Genomic DNA, 7027 nt, shown 5'->3' on the forward strand with positions numbered 1-7027 from the left:
TGGCGTGGGATTTCCTCTATTTTTGGGCGTGACCATTTAGAAATGTAAATCCTTTTCAGGTACACATACTGAGAATATCTTTGTTGAAACTAAGCACACTTTCTACAAGCTGCTTCAGTGGTTATGCTCAGGAGCCACAAGGTGTCAGTCACACCACACTGTAGCTCAGCTCAGTCATGACATCTGAAACAAAGAGACTGACTTAACACCATCCCGTGACATTAAGAATATAAAACAATACTTGAGGACACACGTCAATCCAGGAAGTGTCTGTCGATCCGTTTCCCCAACTCTAACTGTTACATTAGCTAATGACCAACAGCATTTTCTTCAACTCTTATCCTATTGTGTTGTCCTCAAAGTTGCCAGTGTTTACCTCTTAATTATCAATCTTTGTGCTACATTCTCCTTTCTTCCCAGTCTGTTATAAATCCTGATTTTTGCCCCTTCCCTCTTCAGCTGCCCCGTTCCATCTCTCATGTCCTGACGTTTATCCTGCAGAGCTCAGCAGTGCTCCTATATAATTACAGCCCTATGGTCGCTGAGCATAACATTTTTCTGCCCTGATGCAACTCCATGTGCCTGGACTCTGCAAGGATCAGTGAATCTCTCTCGCTGGCATCTCCCTGGCAGCCGAAGAGCAAATGTGGGTCAGCCTAGTCGGAATGACTACATTTGAGAAAGGTTTTCTTTCTCTCTTAGTCTCTTAATGAACACATCTAAAAAGCTCAAGATGGTTTTCTGCTAAGAAAAACGCGTACGTGTGTCAGATTTTTTTGTCATCTTGGCCAGTCAGAAAGTTAGAGGTGTCATTTGTGTTGACACTTATATAATAATATAATAATAGTTTGTATTCAAGTAGAAAGTGGTCCTTGGGTAAAAAAGTGGAAAGCAAGGTAATAATTTACTCTGTAATTTCCCCTACTTCACATCTGTAAGCTGCATACTAACATAGTCTTTAACAGTAGAATGGTACGTCTTTTAGTTAACTGTTATGCCCTTGTACGTGCTCCTGTGGTGGCTGCTATATAAACACACATAATGAATCACATATCCAAGAAGACGAGTTCCAGGCATCACGTGACTTTTTTTTTGTTGTTGTTGTTGTTGTCGCCGCCATATTGGCAGGAAAATGAATGGCGCCAGCGTGGACTGAAGGCCGTCAGAGTTTACTGCGTGCTTTAAACAGATAGAAATTGACCACTGCAAAACCCGACAGATTATATATCAAGGTCCGTTATCATGCCCCAGGAGGGCTTTCTTCGAGCACTGAAACAGCCAGCGGGGACAATGTTCCTTACCTGCAGTATCCGGATATATACTGTATAACTACCTCATTGACTTTCCTTGGTCCTACTCCAGAGAGTCACTGAAAGCATACAGGAGCCTGGAGGGGTACAAATGGATGCAGTCAGGCTTCGTGATGCACATCCAGCTTTGGAGTTAGTCGGCTAAAAACAGTGTCGTCATCACTGGAAGGGTAAGTGTCTCTTCGTCAGAGATATGTGTGCTAAATAATATATATATAGGTTCATCACAGTAACATAACAAGTAACTGTTTAATCCCGAATTTCTTTCTCATTGTGAGTTTGAGAGCTGAATGAGCAACACCCCTTTGTAATCTACATTATAAACTATAAAACTATTTCCCCTTTGCTTGTCCCCGACTATCCTGGCATCCTGGGCCACAACAGCTGTCGACCATTTTTGGATGTAACTGGTGCAAGGTCAAGTTAGTTAGTTGCTCGCAGTTGTCAACCGAGTAGTAATTCGAAAAGCGCGCTTTCCTGCCAATATGGTGGCGTTGTGATTGTTGGTGCTGGGTGACGTCAGCTACCGGAGCTCTATTAGTAACACCTAGCTATACCTCGTCTTGTGTGTCGGATTGTTGAAAACATGCTACTTTGCTACTAGAAAGGTTAAGAATATCCTTTGTGGAATTAGAGGGAACACTATGGAAACTATGCATACATGTTACCCTGAGGGTGGCACTAGAAGGAAAAGGTCACAGGCTTTCCAAACTGGGTAAGAGTCATCCTCTGGAGAGCACAAATCTGCCTGGTGAATTTCACTGCAGTGAACAAAACCCATGCATTTTCAGTTGCCTGTATTTTGGTGTAAAAAGCCAAGCTTCTTTGTTACTCTTCTGGTGTTTATTAATGTTGATCAGTCACAGGGTAACACATAAGACAACCACCCCACTCACAGAGGGTGAGGGTCGGGACTTACAAAGCCGATGGTCGGCGGTCTTGATGGTGTCAGGTGATGGCTGTTTGGAGACTAGAGAGACTGATGCCTAAGACTGGGCTTCCACTGTTGAGAGGTTTTAAATTGACAGAAAGTGTCAAGCTCAGACAAAGGCAGATAAGTTTTCATTTTCATTGAACATCTGTGACTTTGGATTTTGTGCTGTGACACTATGTTGCATCTAGTAGCACCCACAATGGGGGCTTTTTAGGCAGTTATGCTTGTTAAGTTGGCAAACGGGAAGTGAGATCACTCTGATTAATTCATCTGAATGGTCAGATGTTTGAAACTAGTCCGACTTCTGCTGCGGGGGAGTGTTATTTCCTTTCACACAGACGCAGAACTTTCATTCTAACTGGCACTTTAAGGTGTCATGTCCAGGTGATGTCATAGCTGGCCTACGTTGCCGGCAGTTTATTAATGTCAGTTTGATTTGCTTATACCCTAAGAAATCTAATACAAGTGACCGATGTATCCGACTGTCTAGAAATCTGGCTGCATGAAAGGATGCTGAACCCTAAGACTACACCCTAGGAATCATGTACCAAAGGATTTTTAAGAATGTACCATTATGAGTACTAAAGTCCTAAAAAAGAAAATCTGTTTCTGATATTTCTGGATCATAAACAACTAAACCACCTACTGCAGCTCACTTGTAACCTAAGATTAGCAGTTCTCTCAGATCAACTCATGACTTGGAAGGACAGTCCTGGACCTATCCCTCTCTATGGAATGCCAATTTGGCGGGGGGAAAATAATCCTTGAACTCTTCAGATCTAAAGTGGAACAGCTGGACAGCACAGAGATGACTCAAAACAATGTTTCTACAGGTGCGGGGGTTTTACAGAACCTCTAGTGGCAGCTGGAGGACCACAACACACCAGCTGTGTCTGATGTAGAGCTCAGGTCAATGGTAAAAGCCAGTCAGCTGAGCAAGGCCACACTAGTTCTGAGTGAGTGGGCAGTAAAAACAGTGTGTTTTCGCAATGTAAGCAGCCCCCCCCCCCCCCCCCCCCCGACTCCTCTTGTCCTCCCCTCCTCAGTGTAACCACGTAGGTCTTTGTGTCCAGCGTTCAGCAGAGAGGCACACCAAGCTCAGCTTTCAAAGGAAACCTCTGATGTGGCCTTTCTGATCTCTTCATGTCTCACTGACTCTCCTCTGACTTTTGGTCTTAAGCGAGGTTAATGCCTAGGTCTGTATCCTACTTACCACTGTCCTCCTTCGTTCTAGTTCTTCTTTCAGATATGAGTACTCACTCTTACAGATTTTCTTTATTGATGAGATCATGTTTTATAAAAATACATGTGAGAAGAGGTCTTAGGATTAAAGAAAGGTATCGATATATTAACATTACGTCTTGCTGCTCCTTGAAGTTCAAAATTTCACTTGATATATACACACCCTTCCCCCTTCTCTGTCAGCCCTCCTCTTGATTCTCTGCCCTCCTCTTCTTTGCGATGACATGTACGTGCTTATAGAAACCAGATGTGGCCTGCTTTGGTGGAAGAGGCGGCTGAGAGAGAGAGAGAAAAACCATGCATGAGGTTGTGTGGTAGTTCATTAACAGGCTGCAGCAGATGTGGGGAGGGTGAGGAGGAGGAACAAGCAGCGTTGGGGTCTCGCCGCTTCTCTCTTGTGGTCGCAAGAGTTGAGAGACACTGATTCTAGGCATAGTTAGATGTCAGAGTAAAAGCAGGGGAGGGGTTTCCTTGCGGATGTAGCTGGGTCAGGGTGAGGGTAGCCTCAGCTTGTAGAGTCTGAATCAGCATCTCCTGTGATGGAGGTGTTTTCCTCCAGGCCTGGGGAAACTGTGCCATATGAAACATGGCTTTGAAAAAAACCAAAAAACACACGTTATATAGGTATTAAATTGTGGATTGTTGAACTTGCACTTGCACCTGTGTTTTTTCCCCCCAACACAATACCTCAGTCTGACATTTAAAAAAGACTGCTCCCACTGCACCACACCCGTTTTCAAAGTGCAGACATTGTGATAAGTGCAACAAAAGCGGGCACGTAGCTTTAAACCGATGGCTTTCAGCAGATTCAGCACTGAGGCTGACAAAAGTGCATGGCTGGGTAAACAAAAATCACAAACCAAATAAAATTGCGAAACCAAAGTCTGCAACGTCTGGGGCACACAGAAAAAGTGTTAAAATAATGGGGGGAAAGTTATTTTCCACGCATAGCTCCGTGTGTAGCTAAACGGAATAATAATGTGCACGCAAAACGGAAAAAACAGGTATTAATCCCCCTCTTCCACTGGCAGTGTACGCCACAAATAAACTGCATGTGTTTGTGATAACAGCAGCTCAGGAATGGAATGCAAAAAAAGCACATTTCTGCAGACAGTTGGAAATGATAGTTGATATTTCTGACTCCCGCATATTTTGTCATGTGCAGCCTAGAGAAGCGTAATTCTTGCTTTATTTTTAGATCAGGCTTAAACTAGACATATAGTACCTGTGGTTGTGTGGGTTTGAAAGACACATGGAGTAGGCTGTGAAAACCTTTTCAGAGAAGACACTATCAGACTGCTCGATGGGAAGTGAATGGTCCACTATTTTTTGTTCATGCCAAACTAGGGACCATCTGTATCATATCTCAGATTCTGCTACATTAACTTTTTTTTTTTTGTAAATTTCCAAACTTTGTAGATCCGCATTGCCGGATTACCCCTTTAAGGAGTCACGAGTCAGCTGCCTCTGGCTCCTGCATTTGTCTGTACATGTCGAGTGAGATGGTAAAAGATAGAAGATGGTAAACCCTCTGCTCCTGTTTGTTATATTAGTGTCCAGAGCAGGATGTGGCAGAGCCTTAACTGATGCAAATGTAAACCATGTGTAACCTTTCTACCATCCCACACACCAGGCAGACAACAATTATTCTCTCTTATTCAGTGGGGATTTTTGGAGTTTGGGTATGATGTAGCAGGAGCAGGACTTCCCCTGTTTAAAGTTGACAGGAAGTGTTCAGCTCGGAGAAACTCAGAAAAAGAAGATTGTCGTTAATTAAGTAGAATCCGACCGCAAAGTGTTACACACAATTTAATAAATAAGAAAAGGATTCAAGTGGTGATGGCACTGGGTCAAGAAATGACTTTATCATTTATCTGGGTGAAATGTGAGCGTGAGAGGAGAGGAGTGGAGATGGCTGGAAGAGGCGCTGGCATTGTGGTGTGGTCTTTTGTTGGGCTTTGTGTAAAAGAAGTGAGTCATTTTGCAGACAGCGAAGAAAAGGTCTCCAGTTACACACGGAGAGGAGAGAAAAGAGAGGACTGCGGGGCCAGATTGTGCTGAAGCAATTCTTCACTCCGATCTGCGGAGTCAGCTGTGTTAGACAGAAAACACTGAATTGTGAACCACAGATGAATGTCTGACTTGTGTGTGGGTCAGTGTGGCGAGCAGAGCAAGGAAAGCACCGTGTACAAACATAGACACATACCAAAAACCCCTTACAAGATACAAAACTCCAGCAAAGATCGTTTCTTTGCAATTCCTTCGTCGTGCTTCTATTGTTATTGATATAGGTCAAAAAATTCATTTGGACAGAGCCCGACCGAGTCCCCTCCCCCATCCACTCGTCGCTGTGTCCTACTGTGTGTCTGGCTCACATGATGCAGTTGGAATTCCAGATGTTGCTCATGGAATTCTGCTCCATCTCTGGCCTCCAAATGTGACTTAACCCTCCTCACTCCTCCTTCATCTCCTCCTCCTTTCTCCCCCAACCCCACACCCAAAAAAGCCTCGTGACTTCTCTTCAAAACACTACTGCAAAGTGGAGACAAATGGGCGCCCTAAATCTTTTGGGCACAATAGGAAAATACCTCATCATTTTAATTGCATGAAGCCCTGATTCTGTGATCATAACATATCATAGGGGAGCTGACCCCCACCCACTCACTTTCTCTTGCAGTCAGTCATCTTTGCAACTGCCTGTACGGCAGTTGTTCATTAGTGGGATCATTAAGGGTCGGACAGACGCCTAGGTTTGCTGTTTGAGCTTTTATTGGCTCATGGAGGATGGGAGTGCACACAAACACGGTGCAGAATGCACAAGGAAAGGCATTTACAGCTCTGCAAAACACTCGCAAGTGTGTTTGTGTTGTTGTACTTGTGAGGACCTGTCATAACCACATCATCCACTGGAGTCCATGAACCAAAATTCAACGTCGACATTGCTTATTAGGCTCCAGATCGTCTGTACAGGTTCTCAATCATCCAGGTCAGGCAAGATTCAAAAAATCAAAGCTGAAACAAGGACACCAGAAGCTGCTTGGATTGTTTCAGCTTGCTTTTAGGACAGGTCCCAAAATCCAAATTTAAGTCTTGAAGAAAAGAGCATCCTCAGCAGGGTCCTCATAAGAATGGAAACACAAGAACACACACACACACCCTCTCGCTCTCTGACCGTATAGTTTAGATATGTTTTCCTGCTGTGCAGCAACAAGTTTATACAACCATTTTCATCCCTGTTTCTACTTAAGCTTTGGATCCAGTCCGCCTTTTCCAGCCCATTTTCTAACCTGCCAGTTTCCAAGCCCCAGCAATGCAGAGCGGTGCGGTCGGGGAGCAAGAAACCTGGAGGTCCGGGAGGACTGGGGAAGACCAGATGGAAAAGAGACACGATCAATACGTGTGGTAAAGGCAGCGAGTCCAGGTAAGAGATCATATGAAAGTAGTTAGGACCAACTTAATATACAACCCTGTGAATGGAAGTGAGTGGCACCAGCAGATCAGAGAAAGATTGATTCACCAAGTGAAAATGAGAGCACAGAAA

Source organism: Chelon labrosus (assembly GCF_963514085.1).
Source record: "Chelon labrosus genome assembly, chromosome: 6".
Lineage (NCBI taxonomy): Eukaryota > Metazoa > Chordata > Actinopteri > Mugiliformes > Mugilidae > Chelon > Chelon labrosus.